Source organism: Mercenaria mercenaria, chromosome 15 (assembly GCF_021730395.1).
Source record: "Mercenaria mercenaria strain notata chromosome 15, MADL_Memer_1, whole genome shotgun sequence".
In the NCBI taxonomy this organism is placed as follows: Eukaryota; Metazoa; Mollusca; class Bivalvia; order Venerida; family Veneridae; genus Mercenaria; species Mercenaria mercenaria.
Window position 1 is genome coordinate 60281962 of NC_069375.1, and position 24570 is coordinate 60306531.

At 33.1% G+C, this 24570-nt stretch overlaps 1 protein-coding gene across 2 annotated transcripts in view; it reads right to left on the minus strand.

The window, feature by feature from the left end:
* LOC128549107 (uncharacterized) overlaps positions 1-24570 on the minus strand; it is a 463895-nt gene that overhangs the window by 39403 nt on the left and 399922 nt on the right. The window lies entirely within an intron of this gene.

The following is a 24570-nucleotide window of genomic DNA, read 5'->3' on the forward strand; positions in this document are numbered from 1 at the left end:
ATCTGATTCTCCTAAAAGTTTTAGATGCAACAAAAAAAGAGAGAAAAAAGAACTCTCTTATCTAAGAAACGGCCATCACCTTATCTTGAGTTTGTGTTTATTTACATTGTAAAACATGTACACCTACAAGATATTTAATACTTCTATGTTTTGTAACAATTTTAAACTGTTTATTATTATGTAATTGAATAAAAATATACATCATTATTGTTTCAAGAAGCCTTATGTACACAATAAACAGAAGGATTTTTAAACAGATTTAAACCTTGATATTGTGATTATCTGTCTCTACTGGTTATTTCCGATGGATACTAGAGGTATGACTCCTGAGGCATATAGCGCCATTATGGATCCGTCAGCAGCGGCCGTATCAAAATTAACTTTTTAAAGGGCGTTTTGTTACTTTCTAGAGTAATGTATATAATCTATGGTGATGATGTCATTGTTTAAAATGTACATAACATACAAGTTCTTCTTTTGAAGGTAAATCTTGTGTTACTTCTCTTAATGATTGTTCATGTGTAATATTGAAAACATTCCTTTTCTACCCCTGTAATCATGCATTACGCTTTAACAAGTTTTTAAGACCTAATGTATTTTACAAATGCTCATGTGACATGATCTTTTACATTATGGAAATTCAAAAGAAATAGCCTAACATTTCCATCATTCGCATGGAAATCTTTTCTAAATGTCTGATATACCAGGGTAAAGCTTTCCCAGTTTTGCAGAATGGTTAGAAAATTTATTTAAAAAAACACTTAAAACAGTAAAAGTCCTTCTTTAAAAAAGGTCAGTTTAAGTGACAATATTGTAAAACAAGAGGGTCATGATGACCCAGGATCGCTCACCTGAGTAATATGAGATACATGTTTCAAAGGTCAAACTGATGCTAAAATATAAAGAAAGTAGATCAGTAGGTCACATTCATGGTCAATGAATATCAGTTTTAAGATTGGTGTGCTAAATTGTACCGTATTTTCCGGACAATAGATCGCGGCCTATACGTTTAAAAAAGTGAAATTTTCAGGGGTGCGGCCTATGCGCCGAAGCGGCCTATACGTCAATTTATTTTTTCTAAATGGGCCTTTCATGCGGCCTATGCAACGGTTTTAATTTTTCACTTGCATTTTGAAAGCCGATCGAATCATGTAAAATGTAAAGAATGGACAATATTGCCGAGAGGGCCTTTGCAAACTGCTCAAGAAACTTACATTCGGACTTAACAGTTCACTGCATTTGACGGATTAACAAGTGTGATTACCTGTAAATACAACCGATTTCAATGACTATTTATCGAGGACATTCTTTATACGACATGGTCATGTTCGCTGCATAGTGGTGTATACGCCGCGGCCAATATGCCGGAGCGGCCTATACGTTAAATTTTATTTCTGATATAGTTAAAATATACGGCTGCGGCCAATACGGTGCAGCGGCCTATTGTCCGGAAAATACGGTAGGTCATTCAAATTTCAAGGCTGCATCTTAAAAACAAGAAAGTAGGTCAAGGTCACAGTCAAGTGGTGTCATCAGGTAAATATAGTTAAGTAATATGATCAGATAATTTTTGAAGTACTTTTCCTATATAACTCATATAAAAACTAGGTTACCCTCGAGGCGGGGCCTCTTTTAACCCCAGGGGCATAAGTTAAACAATCTCATAAGAGAGCCACTAGGCAATACTACATACCAAATATTAAAAGCCTAGGCCTTGAACTTTCAGTCAAGAAGATTTTTAAAAGATTTTTGTTACGTAACTCTATGTAAAACTGTTGACCCCAGAGCATGGTCTCTTTTTACCTCAAAGACATAATTTGAACAATCATGGTAGAAAACCGCAAGGTCATGCCACATACCAAACATCGAAGACCTATGTCTTGTGGTTTCAAACAAGAAGAGTTTTAAACTGTTTGCCTATATAAGTCTATGTAAAACTTGGGACCCCCGAGGCAGTACTTCTTTTTATCCCAGATGCATAATTTGAACAATCCTGGCCGAGGACTACAAGGTATGCTGCATATCAAATATCAAAGGCCTAGGTCTTATGGTTTCAGACAAGAAGATTTTTAAAAAAATTTACTATACAAGGCTATGTAAAGTTTGGGAACCCCTGAGGCGGGGCCTCTTTTCACCCCAGGGGCATAACTTGAACAGTCTTTATAGAAAATTATAAGATGGTATCACGCGTCAAATATTGAGGGTATATCCCTTGTAGTTTTGGACAAAACAAAATTCAAAGTGTTCCCTGTATAAGTCTATGTAAACCATGTGACTTCTAGGGCGGGGCCATATTTGATCCTAGGGAGATAATTTGAAAATCTTGATAGAGGACCACTAGTGGCTGCATACCAAATAAAAAAGCCCTATGACCTGTGGTTTCGGACAAGAAGATTTTTAAAGTTTTTCATTTCGGTTGCCATGGTGACCAGAGATCTCTATGGAATTCAATGTTTAGACAATTTTAAAGCAGACTATCTAAGAAACAATTTTGTAAAGTGTCATCAAAATTGGCCTGGTGATTTATGAGAAGACGTTGTTTAAAGGAAAGTGTGGACGGACGACAGACGGACGCCGGACGCCGGACCGTGGGCGATCACAACAGCTCACCAAGAGCCTTTGGCTCAGGTGAGCTAAAAACAGAATACTGTATGTTGTCACAGATTTTCTCTCAAACCGCTTGTTTTGTAAAGTTACATTCCCTTGAGTGATTGTTCTTTTATGTTTCCTATGGAAAAAAACTATTGAAAATATTCGCATTTCCACGGGATAGCCTACCTTTTACTGGACTATAACTGATTTAAAAATGGGACAAAAGGGAACTTACAGTTTTGAAATTGATAAGGCTACGTAGCTATCCCCTTGTTATTGACACATGATTTTTGTTTGTTTTGCTTCATATAAGTTGTTTTGCCAAATATTGTCGTGACAAAATCAATTGACGTTCAATTAAAATATTATGCTATTCCTGTGCAATAGTTTTCATTCAATCTCGACGGTCTTACAAAATCCGTCATGAAAATTTAGATTGAATAACACCGCTACAATATCTCATTTCTATCTGATTTTGCAGTGCCTTTGTTTGGCTGATAGTTTGTCCTGCATCAAAGCTTTTGATTTTTATACAACTAAGACAATGCCAGTAAATGATATTTAAATTGGGTCACGATTGCTGCAAGCATCTGGAGTTTCTGAGGTCGATACAGAATAAAGAAGATCAACTATTTACTGTGTTAATGCCTTTATCTATTTCCTAAGAGACAGAATAGTTTAATTTCGGCAAGTTCACTTGCGGTTGGCCGAAAAGCTGTCTTAGAAGTCAGAAAAATGGATTCAATTGAATGATTTTAAAGCTAGCCTATCTTTTCTTCTTATTGAAACACGAATGGCAAGGTGAACGATGTCACAAATGTACGAACATTCTAATTTCTAGTCGTAAGGACTTGATTATAAGATTTCTCTCAGTGAATAAATACTACTAGTAGCTTTAAGCCCTTAAGTTAATCATTATAAATGTTCCTAAGTGTTGCGAATATTTGTTTTCAATATACACACCTATTTGTCTGAGCGCGTCCCTCTTGTTAAATATTGCCATTGGTGGTCAAAGGGTAAAAGGCAGTCGCATGATGTAATGGGGCCTGCTGTTTTTGAAAAGATTATATTTAAAAACTCTAATATATGCATACAGGTAAAAAGTGGCCACACTCCTATACCCTGGAATCCATGTTTTTTACGAAACAAAATAAGTTGAACAATGTCGGTAGAGGAGCACTCAAGGGCTATTTGTGTGAAATTATTTCATAATCTGGCCAGCATTTTCATACAAAAAGCGTTTTAAATGTTTCACTCAATTCATATACTATTAGGAAATCTCTGGTGGCCATGTCTTTTTCAGAATCGGAATAATATGACAAATCTTGGTAATGGATTACACAAGGACCATGTGTGTGTGTAATTATAAAAAAGGTAGGCGAACTGTTTCATACAAGATTTTTAAACTTTCCCCTATATACTTATAGAGATAATAGACCACGCCCCCTGGTGGCCATGGTTTTTGACGAATTGTTTTAAAATTTGAATGATCTTACAACAGGACCGTTTGTTTAAAACAATTTTTCAAACAGACAATGGGTCTATGGGGAAGTTATTAGAACAATTTCCTAATTTTAGCTTTGGTTTACCTTATGTGCAACCAAGCGGAACTGAAGAGTTGTGAAAGAAACATCCGGGTCAAGTTTGATCAACTTTACGGCTCTTAGTGCCTTCGTAAAAAAAGTGTGGCTGTCGCATCTTTTGTAATGAACATAAATGATATTAATTTCCTGTAAAATCCTATTTCCAATAGTTGTTTTCTTCATATTTGTCAAACGTTTGACTATTAATGAATGTAGTAAAAGAGGGTTATTATAATAATAGATCGACCTGGGATGCTGTATTCGGCTCGAGTGGATTTTGCCAGATCGGATCTCACGAGGCGCGCAAAATCAACGGGAGCCGAATACAAAATCCCAGATCTAGCTACTGTTATAACGACCCTAGCCTGGGAAGCCGTTGATAATATTTGTGCTTTGATAGAAGAAATCATACCTAATATTTATGCATTATAGATGCTACTAATGTGCGCTAATTAGTGTTAATTGGCATTCATCGAGTTTCTGATATTATCAACGCCTGGGGAAATCTGAAGGATTTTCCATGTCACTACTGATTATCGATTTTCTATAATTAGCCTAATTAACATGTGATCATATTTGCGCTTGTTTGAAACGAAAACGAGGCAATGATGCCGAAAATTCGGCAATTTTCGTAGATTACTAGGTCTGCATTAACTGCATATAACATCTTGACAACTATGACGCAAATTTAAGTTTAAACTTACATATTTTAAAGATGTTACAACTTGCTGGAAAAGCTATGGGAGGTACAAACTGGAATTTGTTTATGGCCCGGAAATGTTCGGAAACCTTCGGAAGTACACGATTCCGATCTGTCCGTGAGAATTCCGTTTCTATTTTTAGCCATGGATTATTGCTTTCAGAAGTTATCGTTCTTTATTAAACACCCACATATTTCGGGTGTAATAAAGGTGGCGCTTCGATCGGAAAACAGGTTTCCCCAGGCTGTCAATTTGCAGGTAAATAAAAGAGTAGAAATTGTCAGACTGGATTCCCAGGCTATAATGACCCTTTTATTATATACCTCTACCTTTTTGTTTGTTGTATTGTTATCGAAAGAAATTTTCAATGTTTATCGATATCTAAATGGAATTAATTGAAGTTTTTATGTGCGCTATTTATAGAGTTGTGTCAAGTCATGCATATTAATGAAAGTATTCCGGCAGGTACAATACGGAAGGTACTATAAAAGATACAATACGGAATTTGTGTCTGCTTGTTCATATTTTACCGTGAAATACAAGCCGATTTTTTACAGAATTTATATAGGTATATAATAAACACTTTTATTGAAACACTATTTTTGAATTACTCCCTTTATACCTCTAACGGTAAAAAGTTCATGTGCAGTATTAAGGTAGTTATGTGCGTATAAATCGAAACTTCAGACTAAACTAAGAAAATTCAGCAAATAAAAAACATAGGGTCGTGTGCTTGATTTTTGCTAGACGGATTTGAAAAAAAAAATGGTATCCTATGGGCAATCATAACTTTCATAACATTTTCAGAAATAGAAATTTTTCTACAAATTGAATGAATGTTAGGGGGTAAAAGAAACAAGCAACGGCGATGTGGGGAATCACTTGACTTACAAAGGCAGATTACACGGAAAAACGGCCGATAATTTCTCCGATTCGTCAGGAAAATCAAGGTATTTCTATTGATAAACATTTGTTTTAGATGTTCTAATATGTCCTATCATATGCCCCTTACCTTCCGATTTCCTCTGGTACCTTTCCTTTGTTCCATTCACCTATATTTTCCGAGAACACTTGGGAAGTTTGAATACATTCGCAGTATTTGGGATGACGGTATTTACGGACCGACATCATTTTGTTCAGAAAATACTAATTACTAAAGTAAACGACAGTACAATGACATTAAAACTTAACAAAGTATCCAGTCCATCATAAACATGTAACGGACTGGCAAAATCAAAGCTACCAAAAAGAGAATGTCGAAATATACGAAATGGCGCTGAACACGGACATAGTCTTCAAGGGCGCTGTGCACGTACAAGGTCAATGATTCAATCTTATATTATAGAAATACCTATATTGCCACGGGGCTTCTGTGTTTAAAAGTGTTTTACACATTTATAATGTCAACGGTTGAATCGCATTTTCTGAAAAACAAGATCTACGTAACCTTATGCACTGTTTTTGCTACTGTGTATCTTTTTGCTCTATTTATTTGACTCTTAAGCACTTTTCTAGCTGATGAAGATAAAATTACGCACTTGAGAATACATTACGATTTCAATATTTTTGTGTGTAATTTTATAGATAAATAGGACAACTCATTGGCCCAGAAAAAGATCTATTACCTAATCAAATGTGTCAATAACAATCATAAGAACACTTATAAACAGTAAATTACAATATTTTGTACATTTTCAGAATCACAATGTGTCTGTAACAATGTTGTTTCAATGAACTGTTTGTGCAAGCTTCTTCTTCGTTATGTAATATGTAGTGGTTTTACTGAGCGCGCCATTTCCGTCCGTTACACACTGCGTGGATATTAAGAGTTTTTGGTTATTGATATAAAAATATGCAAACAAGAATATTGCGAAAAACAAATTAGGTTTGCGTACATATTTCAAGTATAAAAAAGATGACGATATGGCTCAAAATAATTTTTGAAGAAGGCAATATATTTTTGGAAATTGTTACTTAAGTATCTAACATGCTAGACAGAGAAATAAATGTCTCCGTGTCAAGATAAAGATATATAATCTTAAGGGTTTATAAAATGTTGAAGTACCTTCTTTTATTAAACTGAACAGTAAATAAGGTTGTTTTCATATCAAATGGGGATCTTATATAAAACTTGGAGTACCTTACGTTGCTAAAAAGAATCTTGTACCAGTGTGTGTACATATTATTTCCCACTTCAAATCTAAACGTAAATAAAATTTAATACCAACAATCTGTAATTAAGTGTATAACAAATTGAAGAACACATAAACACATAAAAAAGTGCAATATTTCATACATGATGTTGGTTGGTTGCCTGGGTTTAACGTCGCACCGACACAAATGTAGGTCATATGGCGACTTTCCAGCTTTGATGGTGGAGGAAGACCCCAGGTGCCCCTCCATGCATTATTTTATCACGTGCGGGCACCTGGGTAGAACCACTGACCTTCCGTAAGCCAGCTGGATGGCTTCCTCACATGAAGAATTCAAAGCCATGAGTGAGGTTCGAACCCACATCGATGAGATAAACATTTTACCGACTTAAACCGTCAACAAAGCATTTTAAACTTCCTTTAATCAAACTGAAACTGTAAGAAAATATTGTAATTAAGTGTGTATGAATGTTTTTTTTGTTAGTTGTGATTACAAGTGATCGGTAATAAATTTTCTCGTGTGAACACTTTAGGTATTACGTACTTATTACAAGTCTTTAGAGTAATTGATATGAAAGTAAAAAGTAAGACAAGTCTGAGGATGATATTCAAAGGTTACCGCGTTAGGTAGATCTATCTATAATCAAAAATGTTTTATGTTACAGGTCTGACTGGTGTACCATTGACTTATGTGAAGCACACAGAATGTTTTCCCAAAGTACAGAATATGATGTTTCTGATCTTTACTTTTTTAATTATTTAGTAGTACGTATTGTTTATTCTTGCATGTTTCACAAGAAAAGGAGATTACGCTATTAGAGCCCTACGTCACGTTTATTTTCTTAGCGAAAAAGATACAGCCTTCCCATACTTGTACATTTACGTTTGATTTTTAAAGTCCGCTTTCTAAATTAATGTAGAGTGGAACTTCAAATGAATGAGGTTGGATTTGTTTCTGCATTGATAACCATACAGTATTTTGCATTGTTTTCAATATTGTGACAATAACCCTAAACGAAAATATGAGGTCAGACTTTATACAGGAGTATTACATGTAAAATATGCAGCATATCCAGTTAGAAATTAGAAAGGAAGCAAAGTATTCAATATGATACGTTTCACGGCACCAGATGCACATCATAGAAAAAAAAACAAGTGAAGAAACTTGACATATGAAAAGGTCACTTAAAGGGCTTTGTTGAGGTATGGAGTACATCTCGTTCAAAATCGATATATCTGTATTACATTTTTATCAATTGAAGAATTGAAAATGGTTCTGAAGAAAGTTATAAACGTCAACATGGAAAACTGTTAGAATATAATAAATATTTGAGAATGTAACATTAAGGATATTCTTGACCGATATTATAACCATGACATGAACATAGATTATTGAATATTTGAGTATAGTGTTCGACTTTACTTAAGTATAGTTAATTGAGGGAATACAATGATAAATATTTTGTGAACAAAAAAGAGAAATGATTTGTTGTTTATTTCTTCTAAATGTGTATATTTTTATAACGTAATACAAGCAATTCATCTTCGAATATTTATGAAATGTTACAAAAGCCTCTTTCAAAGAATGCAACCACCCATACGCAGACTGCATAAAAATAGTGTGTGCGTGTGTCCGTGCGTACGTGTGTGTGTATGCGTGTGTGTGTGTTCGGGTTTAACCTTTTTAAACAGTTTTTCAGTATCATAAAAATAGAGGTACGTGCAAATGTATACACGAATACATCAAATGAGAACATGAACACAAGAACACGAAATAATTTAAAATAAACAAGAGGGTCATAATAACCTTGGATCGCTCACCTCAGTAATATACGCTACATGTTTCAAATGTCAAACTGACGCTAAAACATTTGAAAAAAATGTCAGTAGGTCACATTCTTAGCACTAAAAATCAGTGTTAAGGTTGATATGCGAAGCTGTATATTTACTCCAAATTTCAAGGCTGTATCTTTTAAAAAATGTAGATCAGTAAGTCAATGTTACAGGCCTTTGACCCCTAATTACTTTGGGTCATCAGGTAAGTATAATTAAACAGTCTAGGAAATATGATCCAATAATCTATGAAATATTTCCCTATGTAACTCATATACATGCGACCCCCGGGGCGGGCCTTCCCACAGTTAATAAGTTTTATCTTGTTAGAAAACCATAAGGCAATGTCACATACCAAATATCAAAGGCCCTGAGCTTTCATCCAAAAAGATTTTCTATATAAGTCTATGTAAAAATTGGAACCCAGGGGTTTGGTCTTTATCTCGCCCCTGAGGCATAAATTGAACCATTTTGATAGAGGGCCAGTAGGTAATGCCCATACCAAATATCAAAGGCCTAGGCCCTGAGCTTACATCCAAAAATATTTTTTCTATATAAGTCTATGTAAAAATTGGGACCCAAGGGTTTGGTCTCTATATCGCCCCTGAGGCATAAATTGAACCATTTTGGTAGAGGACCAGTAGGAAATGCAACATACTAGGCCTTGCAGTTTCGGACAAGAATATGTTTAAAGTTATTTCTTACAAAAGCTTGATACCCCGTGGATAATTTTTGTCAAGAAGATTTATATTTTTTTATTTTTTTCTTGCAATGGTCATAATTTGCACCATCTTACAGGACCATTAGATAATGTCACATGCCAAATATCGAGGTCCTACGCCTTGAGATTTCGGACGAGAATACTTTTTAAGATTTTCATTTCGGTTACCATGGCAACCGGAGTTCTTTGTGGAATTCAATTCATTGAACAAGCTTGAAAGAGACTACCCTAGGTCATTTCTGCGAAGTTTGATGTAAATTTTCCAGTGGATTTGAAGTAGGAGATCTTTTCAAAAATTGTAAATCGAAGGACGACGCTTGATGGACATTGACTTGTTATAAAAGCTCAACCTGAGCATACAGTTACATACTGACATAAACGTACATGAAGAAGAAACGCGGCCGGCCAGCTCCTCCGACTGGTCAGGAGCAAACCGCCACCTTGAAGTTTATTAAAAATAGAATTACAGCACCAGTATGCAAGACTTCGATTCTTGGTGGAATCTCTTTATTCTTCTTGTTATAAAAGTTATAAAAACAGAACTTGATGAATTATGAAACAAGTAAAGAATCACAACACGAGAAACTGCATACAAATAGGGGTGTGTGAAATCTGTAAAGTAATATTCGGAAATTCTGTCGGTATTCCGAGTTAGGGTTTAGTGGTACTTGGGCGATTTCCTTCAATAACATTATCACATTGACCAAGCCTATGGTGCACGGAGACACTGTTAATACCTATATTGTAACTACAAAACTTTATATTTGTGAGGGGATTCCCAATGTTGTTTAAAGACATTTCAAGAATTGAAACACAGGTGGTTACCGAATTTTTGTATTTTGTAACATTTTCAACACCCGAAGTTCCAGGAAAATTAATACAATGACATTGGTTCATGTGCATATAAATAATGTCACTTTTGCAAAAAGTGTTCTTAGTGATTTTGAAAAGAGTCATTATTATGATAAGTAAGTAATGGTATATGAGATATTAATGTCTTAAATTTATATGAGGTATAAATATCTTAAATTTAAATTCCACTAGGGGATATCACAAAACACTATTTGGGCCATAAAAATGTATTTCAGTATAGATGATTTATGTGTGTATACATCAAAAATGCTGCAGCGGAAGATTGTAGATTTTGTTGTGTGTACACACGAGCTTTATTAAATTGAAACATAAGTATGTTACGAAAATTACTGCAATAATTTCTCAATAGGCGCGACTTCTTCTTTTGTATTATCTTCCCCTTTCAGATCCCACAGTCATGCAATTTTGACTTAGCACTTATCGCCAGATCACTAAACAAATATAACATATCTTAGTCAACGTAAAATCACAATGCAAGAAGTATTAACTGCAATGAGCTGTGAGAAAAAGACAACAGAATATGCAGACAATGTCCGGAAAGTTTTTTTTTGCGTCTTTTATAAGAATGATGTGATACTTATATGCGTCTGTTTTGTATGATATATACATTTAATGGTTGGAATAAAGCTTTGCATACTAATGTGAAACCTGATGCTATACAAGGTTTAAAAGACTTTCTACAAAAAATATCAAATAGAGAATGCCACCTTACAAAAACACAGCCTCCCCAAAACAAAACTCACAGCACGGAGATGTGCGTACCACCAACACACACTCAAATGCAAAACAAACAGACGAGGACAAAACGAACAAAAAAAGGAACACAATTTAATACCATCTTGGAACGGTCAGTGGAGAGCTTAAAACGAGTTATGGTGCGCACCCATTCTCATTCTTGCCTCTATCATGTTCCAAAGTCACGGGACAATATAAATAAAAGTAATTCCCGCAAGGTGAATCCCTGTCACCGCAATGGAAGCAAAAGGCATGACATGTAAAACACAACATGCCCCTGTGTAATTATATAAAAAGAAACCCTTAAGAACCAAGTGCATTTGCAGAAGACATAGCATCAAGATAAGGCGTCGTGCACTCGGGTAACATGTCATGCGCTTGAGATAAGACGTCGTGCGCTCGAGATAAGATGTCGTGCGCACGAGATAAGATGTCGAGCACTCATTATACGAAACAAGATGTCATGCGATAATATAATAATAAAAAAATAAATACTTGTCCTAAACATACTACATATTGCTAGATAAAGTTGATGGCTTAAATATTGAAACTCATACTCTTCGGAACATTAAATTTAAGTACATAGCTAACAAATTATCAGACCATTGTGTAAATAAAGAATGGCAAGATGTGTTATTGAAATATGGCTAGACACAATTAGTCAACTTACCGACACGTGTTACAAAGGGCAGCTCGTCTATCATTGATCATATTTACACAACTAGATGCGATCTAATTACCGAAGTATTAGTACCCGCTTATAGTATAAGTGATTACTTCCCATTATGTTTTACAAGATCACTAAAACATTCAAAATCTAAAAACCAAAATAAAACACATAAAACTGTAACTTACAGATGGTTTAAAAAATTGAATTTTAGGAATGAACTCTCTGTTGCGCCATTTGATACTATTGAAACAGTGACTGACCCAAACTTTCTTTACAATTATTCTATAACATTATTAATGATGCACTTTCAAAGCATTAGCCTTTGGAAACAAAAAGGGTTAAGCGTGATACTCACCCAGCACGGTTTAATGAAGAAATAAAACATGCGATTTTTCAATGAGACCAACTGCTTAAGAATAAAGAATTTAAAAAGTATAAAATTCTGCGAAATAAGATTTCATCAATGATTAAGAAAAGTAAAAAGGATATTTACAATCAGGCTGTAAAAGAAAACAGAAGCACAAGCTATCTTTGGAAAAATATTAGAAATATCTCAAACATGAGTATTGTATACGAGGGCATAGTATTACCGGCTAAGTTAACGAGTAATGGTCGAGTTATAGAGGGACAGACTAAAATACTGAATATGCTAAATGATCATTTCACCAATATATCAAATATTATTAAGAAAACAACTTTAGTAGAATCTGATTTCTCAAACCTTAATGACTTCATTGATAGAATTTTAAAAATTCTAATTTAAAATTAGTACCCATACATATTTTTTTATTGAACCTATAACACCTTTCGAAGTTCAAAAATATATTGATTAATTAGATGTGCATAAATCAACAGGATTGGATAGAACTGGTCCAAATATATTGCGCTACTGTGGTGACCATATTAGAACCTCGTTTGCTTTTATTATGAATACAAGCATTGTAAATGGTTTATTTCCTGATGCTCTCAAAGAGGTTAACGTTCTCCCAATATTCAAAGGTGGTGACAAAGAAGACCCAAATAACTACAGGCCCATATCTATTTTGCCAACGATATATGAGTGACACATATCAAATCAGATCCATTCATTCTTTAAGAAAACTAACATCATTTACAAAAGTCAATCAAGATTAAGCCAGTATCAATCATGTCATACAGCACTACCTAGACTAATAGAAGCATGGCTTTCAGATATAGATTCTGGTAAATATGTCGGAACTGTATTTTTAGATTTACGGAAAGCTTTTGATCTTGTTGATCATAACATTTTATTGCATAAATTGAAACTTTAACATTTTTCAGATAAAAGTGTTGATTTTTTCAAATCATATCTATCAAACAGAACCCAAATGATAAAAATGGGAAACACCAAATCTAAAAGTATACTTGTAACTTCTGGAGTTCCTCAAGGTTCTATTCTTGGCCACTTTTATTCTTATTATATAACACTGATATTACTTTAGCTTCAAAGAGTGGCAATATAGACTTCTATGCTGACGACTCTACTATGTATGAATCAGAGTATGATTTAGATAAAGTGCAAACTAAACTCCAGCAGAATTTAGATGTTGTGCAACAATGGTGCAATTTAAACAATATGTCACTTAATCTAAACAAATGCATGGTTTTGTGTACTAAACAAAAAAGTAACAATTGTAAAGAACTATTTTTAAGTATTTCCAAGCAAGGAATAGAAAATGCCAAGGTTAAAAAATTATTAGGTGTTAATATAGACAACACATTGTCGTGGAATGTTCAAATTGAAACAGATTGCACTAAACTTAGCTAAAAACTAATATTGTAGGGACGTTTATCGTACTATTTGACAGATGAAATGAAAAAGTTATTCTAAAATGCGTATATAATGACAGTATTTAATTATTGTTGTACTGCATGGTGTCAAGGAAATAAGAGTTCTTTAAAGAAAATAATGAAAATTCAAGGAAGAGCTGCAAATATAATTTTTAATAAACGTTCCAAACAAGAACAAATGATATGTTTAAGGAACTTTAATGAACATTATAAAGTAACTTCCACACGGGCTGTCTTATTTACAAAGCTTGCAACAATTTAGCACCTTCATATATCCCTGAAAGTTTAACATGTTCCAGCAACGAAACATACAATCTAAGATCTGCTGCTCATAATGACATAGTTATACCTAAATATCGTACAAATTATGGAAAAAGACTTTTGTTACAATGGTGCAAATGTTTGGAATTCAATACCAAATGAAATTCGCTCAACATGTTCTCTAACATCTTTTAAAAAAGAAATATAAAAAGTATATCTTGCAGTTGACTGCCTAAAGAATCTATTTGTTTATATCAGCTGAATTATAACTAAGCCATTATAAAATAATTGATTATTATAACTAATTGATTGCCTAAATGAAAATTGTATAAATGGATACTTAAAGGCAATATCTATTTTTAGGAGTATTTGTCTAAGAATGAATATGATATTAATAAGGATGAATGTGATACTAATTAGGTTATGAGAGAGTGTAAATTTGGATGTTGTTGTTTTTTAGAAGGCCACATTTAAAATTAAGATGTATCATTTGCACTTTGTATTGATCTATATCTTCATGTGCTACCTTCTATGTATAAAGATGTTATTAATAATATTATTATTATAAAAAGTAAGTCATCAGCTAAATTTAATTTCAGATACTAAAAACGTAAAAAAATAGTAACTTTAAACAGAAGGCATCTCTCATCTCGCATTTATAACCGTATTACGGATTTGATTTTGGTGACACTTCTCGGTACATATGTACCATGTTATCTCGCAGGACGCCATACATGTGCATACAGTTTATGAACATTACTTATCGACAAATTGTTTGTATCTTCTATATTAGACGTTTTAACAAACAAAATATAAAATAAATGCACTGTCTAGCATCGTTGGCGGGAGGGCATGGAAGGCTTCATATATATTACTGGTTTCACCGATTCGTCCGATTCATACAGACGGTACCTAAGTATAGAGAAAGAAATGTATCATTGATCATCGCTCAACTAAGACAATGAAACCTATTTCGTGACATTCTAAAAATGTAACAAAAAAGATTATTTAGATACAATCTCATAAGATATGACATTAAAATCTTAAGAACCTTCACTGAAAGTAATAAATCTGTAACAAGTGTACGGATTTGTGAAAAATTATAGGTGTAATAAACTATAGGCATCTGTTGACTTTTATATAACATAAACAAGACTACGGTTTTATATTTTATTGGTTCATCTAAATTTTAATAAGAGTTTTTTCACTGATCGAAAGGTTATAAATTGTCTGCATTTTTTTTTCAATTTTATAGTTATAATACTCATGATATTTCAACGTTTAGTTATATATATATATATATATATATATATATATATATCCAAATTTAGAAGAAACCACATTTTAGACAAATCAGAAGTTCGAAATCCTAGTAATTTGATAACGATTCTACATATATTAATGCGTTTACACTGGCTTACTGCTTAATGTTTTGCGACACTGTCACAGTTGTAAGTCTTATACAGTTCCGAAATGCACTTTATTTTGTAGAACAAACTTGGATACACACAAAGTCATCAAACTTTAATATCGTGTCCGTAGACTTTCTTCCACTTTTTTGTGGCAGATTGACATCACTCTCTGCTTTCTTTGAATTTTCTGGAGATCTCTCAAAAACTGGCACCATTTTTAAGCATGTCTTATGAAAACTAAATATTTTTCACCATGTGTTATAAAATCTCATCTCAATTTTTCATCTATATGTTTGGCCTATCAGTTGAGCAAAAACACAAAATAGCCTTGTAAAATCCCCAGAAAATACTAACTTTTGCCGATCTTCAGTATTTATAGGTACGTTAACTATTAATACATTTTCTTATAAAAATATCTGCATTCCCAGTAGTTAACCATTACATGGTGAAATATTTTCTAAAGATATCCAATGTGCATCATACACTAAATTAGTTAACTTTAAAATACTAAATAAAATTTACATGTAACAAATGCTCATTAAGTTAGTTAACATTGAAAAAATATATATATTTACTGTGTCTGTAGATATTCTAAAGCAATTAAATGGCATGTACAACAGTCACTTGTTGAAAAAAAACTTCCAGTTTTTTTATTGGGTCGTACACATTTATTCTGCACTTGTTTATAAATGTATTAGCTGTGTACTATTTATAACCAAACACATAGTGACAGTATTATTTATACACATTACAATGTTATCTAATGCAATGTTTGTACATGTTGGTTTTTCATTATGTATACAGAGGTCTGTTATTATGAAAGAAATTTAATTGAATGTGCATTTACTGTCCGGTTCAATGTTTCTTAATATAAAGCGCTTTTGTAGTTGGAAAAGACAATACGAAAACAAGCATGACTCAATTAGATAAAATAATGATGATATCTAATGGATTAAAATAGTTTTTGAAGAACGCAATAAATCTTTGGAAAATATTACTTAACTATCTAATATGCAATAAAAAGGAAAAGAATGTCCTGATGCAACGACCGAAAATCATAAAGTTTAGGATTTATTAAATGTTAAAGTACCTTCTTGTATTGAAATAAATCTTATATAAGGGCTTTTTATATCGGCGGGATATGAGTATTACAACTTGGAGTACCCTACGTTTCTAAAATAAACCATGAACATGATTTTAGTAATGTTCCTGTGTGATTGTTCAGCAAAATATCGTTGAGAAAATACCCACTTGAATACAAAAAGTAGATGCCTTCAAGCACTTTATTGCCTTCAACCGCCATAAGGAATATTTGTATCTTCCTGGGATCGAATTTATGGCTCTCTTGAGTAGTGTGTTCTTTCTATTGAACGTATTTACACAAGTAAACCCAAAAATCCCACGTCGTTTAAATATTCCGGATGGTCGATTCAATGTCACATATTGACACAGACAAGGTAGTGCTTCATTTTTGGCAAGCAATTGCAGAGTAAAATTACAAGTGTTCTGTTACACTTACATTTAAACATCTTTATATGAAATGGTCATCACTTTGATGCTTGATAAGGGATAAACTTAAATACGTATCTTACAGAGCCATCTAAACGTAAATATTGTATGTTTCATTTTGTCCCTGTAACTTTGTTTTATAATATTTTTATATAGTCTCTCGTGTCTCTTTTAGAAAGTTTTTCATGGAACTTTTATGGGATTCAATATGGATGTATTATGTACAGTTATGAAAATGAGACTTAAAATAAATATTGTACCTTTATTGTATTGTATAATAAAAAGTCTCGTGAACAATTATGCATTTCAGGATTTAGCAAGGGTTTTAGAGAAATTGCTTTAATACAGAAGTAGTAACTAACAGAAACACAACTGAGATTTTCAAAACTAATCAAACGTTACCGTGTTAAGCAGGTCGTTTCTGTTATCAAATATGTTTATCTTAAAGAATTGACTGGTCTTACAGTACCAATGTGTTACAAATAAAAGTTTTCTAAAAGTATAAAATATAACTTTGATTATGTTACTTTTGTTACTATTAAGTTGGATATATTGTTTAGACTTTTAATTTTCTATCTTTTAAAATCTGTTTACTAAAGGATTGTAAATTGAATGTCAAATGAATATTTTTGTAATGTTGTTTTCATTTCTCTTTAAGCAACCGGGGGCCTCCGTGGCCGAGTGGTTAAGGTCGCTGACTTCAAATCACTTGCCCCTCATCGATGTGGGTTCGAGCCTCACTCGGGGCGTTGAATTCTTCATGTGAGGAAGCCATCCAGCTGGCTTAAGGAAGGTCGGTGGTTCTACCCAGGTGCCCGCTCGAGATGAAATAATGCACGGAGGTGCACCTGGGGTCTTTCTCCACCATTAAATCTGGAAAGTCGCCATTTGACCTGTCATGTGTCGGTGCGACGTTAAATCCAACCTACCATCTTTAAGCAACCATACAACATTTTCATCGCTTTCAATATGACGTCAATAACACTGAACGAACAACTGAGGTCCATTTTGATACAGTGGCAAATCATTTTGCTGACTTATATTCATTAAAGCGGCACCGATGAGATGACGTTTAGGCAATACAAGCAAAATATGCGACACCTGTAATTTCATTCAAATAAAATATATTTATTAATTTATTAGAAAACAAAGTATTCAATTAGCTACACAACACTACACAAAATACACACCTCAGACTATATTAAGCCAATTTCTAGCAATATAAAAAATAAGTCTCTTAAAAACACTTTGTTGATGTCTGGCTTTAGATGCCATTTAAAATCAAAATCGTGATTTATTGTAGAATTGAGGTTGGTTGTTAAGGAAGTTATATAATTGACAAGCAAAATATAAACATGCAAGAATTTAAGACGAAATTTTCAAGGATGTAACATAAAAGGCATTCTATCGATACACTAAATAAATAATGACATGCAGATAGATAAATAATATGTTGGACATTATTTTCGTATAGATGATTTAGGAAATACAATGATCAATATTTTATGAATAACAAATCAGTGAAATGTTAAGTCTACAGGAAGACACTAAAAAGAAAACGCGACAAAAGATAGTTGGCACGTTGTCGTGTTGGCGGGGCGAAAACACGAAAGCTCGACAAATAAGGTGTCTGTCGTATTTCCGTGTCGGCCGGGAGAAGTCAAGAGAAATAAAATCACGACAAATTAAAGGGCGCAAATAGGAAATACTCATATTCACTAAAATGACATATCGGCAAATCAATATGTCGTGTCGGCGCCCTCTAAACGTCATGTTAAAATGCGTTTAGTTTTCGTGTTTTCCTGCTGTCGAGTTCGACTCGCCAACACGGCAGTACAACATGACATTACAATACGCCCTTATCGGTGAGTATTAAAGTGCTTTTCATCGTGCTTATAAAACTTTTTTTCGACTCGGAAATTTTGTCAATAATTCGAGTCAGAATTATGTGGTACTTATAAGACTTCCTCCGTTTTCAACGTTTTAAAAACGGAAAGCGGTGTTTCTGCGTGAGGCAATCTTTACATAACACTACATTAAGAATTCACGGTATTCTTAAAACTATCTTACAAAGTATATTTAATAATCTAATGATTACTGAGAGGACATATATATTTTATACTTATTATTTTTAAATTATCTGTCAAAATTTGATTTTATAAATGATTTATTCTAAAAGCACTACCAAAAATACCTTTTTGAATTATTTGTACATGGAAACAATTATAGTTTACAACATCGAAAATGTTAAAAAAAAATAAATTAAATAAAAAGCTAAAATGAAATGAAAATAAAATAAGAAATAATGAAATTGTTTTACCTTTAATTCCCAGGACTCGTTTCCGCCATGTTTTAAAGCAAGGTTTTGAATGGCATGCGCATATCGGTGACACATCTTAAATACCTAATAATTGCATAGATACAGTGACGCACATAGAAACAATGACGCATCTACCTACTTCATATTTTATAGCACAAAAAAGATATTGTACGAACAATTGTGAACTAAAGTTTATCTAATAAATATAATAAATTTTAAAGATAGTCTCTCCAAATGCTGTACGATACTTGTTATCAATGATATCGTATTAAAATCTATCAGTATGTAATTGCTTTGAAATATTTCCTGACAAAGTGTATACACGTTTTTACACTAAAAAACTTTCCATTTAGACCTTTAGAATATAAATTTGATCACTTATTTTCATGATAAGGAGTTCGCAGAACATCCCATTAAATCACATCGGATATTGAAATTGCATGTGACCTATCGAGGTATAGTATTGGTAAATGAAAAGAAAATATTTGTTATATGTTTTTACTTTTGCTTTAAAATTAAGACTAATAGAAATCTTTTAGATACAAGTGTAAATACAAAGAACTATTTATTAATAACAGAGTTCATTATAAAACTTTGTAGCGACTCAAATGAAAGGAGAAAAATAATTTCGCTTATGACTGGCATATGAACATTGCATTTATATGATGAATTTTATATATTATAAGGAACGTTAAAGGAGCAAATACATTTTTTTGTGTATAAAAACCATTATATCTTTTATGTATCAAATCTGCATTTCTGAAACACTTTTACATTACATTATATAATGGCTGGAACTATTTTTTCTTGAATTTCCTGGCAGGGCCTTTGCCCTAGTTTTAATTATTTCTTGATTAGAATGATTAATTCATAAGTAAATGATTGGCATCCAGCAAAGATAAGAACTGTCTGAGCCATTTACCCGCTATTTTTCCAATTTTGAAACCTTGAAATCCATTATCGGGAAAATGTATAGTTTCAATATTAAGCAGTAAAACTTGCTGAATTCAGTTTTATGACCTTGTTGTCTCTCTTCAAACAGAAAGAAATATAAGTATATCAGATACTAATTGAGCCACTACAGTCGAAACGAATACACATACCATATTAACGGAGGGTAAAATCAGGGGTTGCAGGGTCTTAAATGTAGTCAAATGGAATTACGTAGGGAAAACACCAAACTCGAAGTGACCAAGGCGGGACAAATTCTCCTTTTCATTTTATTGAATAAAAATATTAAAATTAAATCTGACAAATAAATTTGAATTTTTGAGTCAAACTGGCCAAGTGGAAACTTGGATACAGTTGAAAAAAATCAAAGAAATGATTTTATTTGCCTAGGTAAAATCCAGAGCGTCAAACGGAGCTCCAAGGTTTTGTGGGGCGGGGGAATTAGTCAGTGGGAGGGGAGATTTTGTCTATGTCCCGCGGTATTTATATGGGAGTAGATTTTAGGTATATATATATAACAACGAAATATATATATTTATATATGACTTTGACATGGATCTGTTTAACTTTTTATGTCTGTGCATTAATTATGTTCGATTTTATCATTCTTCCTAATGATTTATAAAAAAAACAAAAACATGTTCTTCCGCTTCCTAGTGTTGTTTTGTGTAAGAGGTTTTTTGCAACTACAAACTTACAAGATAAACGATCCATTTGTTTCATATTTCGAAAGTCAACTAGACTTTGTTAGTTGCTTTCGTTGATAACGGCTATATGTGTTCTATCTTATTTTGTAAAAATCTACTTTCAGATAATTTCAGGTTTTTTTTATCAAACATTAGCATTTGTTTATCTTCAATCAAAGTTATCGGTTGATGGAAGTTAGACCATGTTTGCATGTGCACAAACACCAGAAAACTGTTAATTCTTCTCATTTTAAATAAACATGTTTCTGCGCTGAGATTTCGTTGTGTAGAATTACTTTTATTTAAAGAGAATTCCTATAATTTTTTCCTTTCATAGATTTTTTTTTCAAATTAACATATATGATAGGACAATTTGTGCTGAAAACAATGAACAAATAAAAACAATGGGCCACCAGGCTTGTTTTTTGTGAAAAATTGTTTAGAACACACCCACGTTTTCTGAAACTGCCAGCCATTTTTCAACATTTTCATAATTTTCTGCTTTTTATTAATACTGACCAAAATATACATCAAGACAGCATGATAAGGTTTATTCTCATTGCAGATTTTATTATACGTTTAATTGATATCATAGTCGTAATTGTAATACTACATTCTAACAATAATGGGTACACATGAAAGAATAATATTGTTTTATATTCACTTTTGTGAACCTTTTTCGATGAAAAATACCCATGAAAAAGAACTCTTTCATAGAATATTTTCCTGTTTTTCTTGTGTATAAATAATTGTGAGCATAAAAATGGCTTAAAATGTATGGGTTACCAGGCTAAATTTTATGGTAAGACTGCTTGAATACAACACCTGTTCGGACGAAAAATGGCGCGAACCTGACCAAATTTATTACATGTATATTTGCTAGAAGTCAAAAGACGTTTTAAAAAAATCTTATTTCTCTCTATAACTGAATACTAGATAATCTGAAAGGTGATATTGTCTTATTAGTACTGAGTCAATTGCCTTACATTATATAACCAACACAACTAAAATGTGACGTGGAAACATAAACACAAAAAATGGCAAGATACCTGTCAGGCATGATACTTGTAAATGCAACATAAACCAGTATCAACATTGTGTTTTTAATGATTACCATTCAAAACCTGTTACTGAAGGAGCTCTAATCCAGTTGTAAGGGCTCGTCTTAGCTTATGTCTTGTTGGTATATTAATATACTTGTTGCGATTTAATCTCCATTTGGGTCCTTTCAGTTTTGCACATGGATGAAGAAGGTCGTTTGCAAATAGATGCGAGGGTTGATTTTGCTTCTTATCGAAGGAATCCTCGATTGTTTATACTTGCTGATGTTTAATATATGGACTTAATAGTTCTATGCGCATTTAGATATTGTGAGAGAATACTTAAATAGTATTTTGAGATTTTTGTTGAGTGATTTAAATCTGTAAGTTATGCAGTTTATATAGCAGGGAGGTAGGCTGGTATTATTTGCTTGATTTTAATATAGTTTGTATTTATTGTACGGATATATCTGTGTAATTACCGAAGGATTTAAACATAAATTGATTAATAGCTTTTCTATTATACTTTGCAGTTATCATAATGACTATTTGTTTCGTAATCTGCTACAATTTAATCCTGAAGTATTGAGGTGTTTATTTGTGTGTTACTGGAAGGTCGCGGTTGTCAAGAATTTTCCACGTTGTTCCAAATTCTCGACATGTGGCGGTTAGGTCAGCCTCCTCTAGCATATCTTAACGTTGTGTAATAAGAAGTTTGTTTGTTTCAAGTATACTGTATTAGGCCTCTGTTCACAGGGCCTCCACATCTGCATTTTAAACATATACTTTATATCATATTGACATTTATGTGAAACTGTGACCAATTTCTGCCAGCCTTTAATTTAAACGAAATTAGATACTAATTGCTTGCTATAGTAAAATTGTTAATAGTAAAAGTAATGTATTCATACAACTGTCTTGGGTTGTTCTTTTTAGTATTATTATTTCTGTGCCAAGCTATCTTCAGTAATGTGTTTTTAATGATTACCATTCAAAACCTGTTACTGAAGGAGCTCTAATTCTGTTGTAAGGGCCCTCTTAGCTTATGTCTTGTTGGTATATTAATATACTTGTTGCGATTTAATCTCCATTTGGGTCCTTTCAGTTGTGCACATGGATGAAGAAGGTCGTTTGCAAATAGATGCGAGAGTTGATTTTGCTTTTTATCGAAGGAATCCTCGATTGTTTATACTTGCTGATGTTTAATATCCCACCCTCCACTCCCCTTATTTTGCTTGTGTTCTCCTTTTTCTTTATAATTTCAGGTACATCTGATGTGTTCAAGTTCAGCCGACACCTTCCTTTCCTTCAGTCGTTACAGCTTCACATGGAATATTGGCAGTTTTCACATGTTGATGTATGGACATGACAGTGTCTGTTTTCCAGAACTGTGAAATGTGTATGTGTCATATATAAACGTTTAATGTAGTCACTGATTCTGTATGTCTGATTTTGTATACCTGATCTCCGTTGAATTCTGATCCCAGGTTCGGCGGTTAGGTCAGCCTCCACCAGTATATCTTAACGTTGTGTAATAAGAAGTGTGTTTGTTTCAAGTCTACTGTATTAAGCCTCTGTTCACAGGGCCTCCACATCTGCATTTTTTAAACATATACTTTATATCATATGTATTTGTATATTGAAATTTATGTGAAGCTGTGACCAATTTCTGCCAACTATTAACTTAAACGAAATTAGATACTAATTGCTTGCTACAGTAAAATTGTTAATAGTAAAAGTAATGTATTCACACAACTGTCTTGGTTTGTTCTTTTTAGTATTATTATTTCTGTGCCAAGCTATCTTCAGTAACTGATTATTGATAAAACTTCGCAAACATGTTACTTCATTCAAGATTCCTCGTATATTTAGGATTGTCTGTCACTTGTTTCAACAAATGTTGACTTCAATTCAGTTTTCCATAGTGTCGCAGAAAGATGCGCATGAAAAACTATAGGAATTCCCTTTAAGCACAAGCAATTTTGAAAACGAATGGTAATTGTTCTAATAAAGTAAGTGCTTATCTTTATATAATTAGTTAAGAAATAAGGTTATCACCGTTTATCGAATATAAATTAATAGATACTTGAGATATGTATACGTAAACCCAGCCTTTTAACACACTACTAAACCCCAGGTAAACTACATAGCTACCTCTTTAAGAGGTATACGGTAAACTGCTCTGTCGCAACTTCCAAGGTAGTGCACGTCGCGATAAAAGAACATCAACAAAGGTGAGTGTCATCATATCTTTTGCATTTTTACAAGCAGTGTATCAAATATCAAAAATCGGGGAATGGTAGACGATGTAGATAGGATTTACCTTTACAGAGAACTTTAAGTTTGCTAATTCATTCTTAATTTGTGGTCGTGGTGCTGTTTACCAACAAGGTGATTTAGCAGGAAAATTGGTCATTTTGTCATGAAAGCACTTTCATTGTCAAATATTTACATTTTAACTAATATCAAAAAGCAAACCGAGTAGGCGTGAGATAGCTGTAAAATATATAATGCTTTTGGAAATAAAATATGTACCGAAAATGGTTCGGGAGTAAAATTATTCACTTTTTATTGTGAGAGATAACTCTGTCGTGAAGGAGCTAGTCATGTCGCTAAGGAGATAGCTCTGTGTTGCATGAACAGAGCTCTGTGTTCATATAATTTAAACGTTTTAATATTTACTTTGGGTTGCCCTCACTTGAAATAATATAAAGTTAC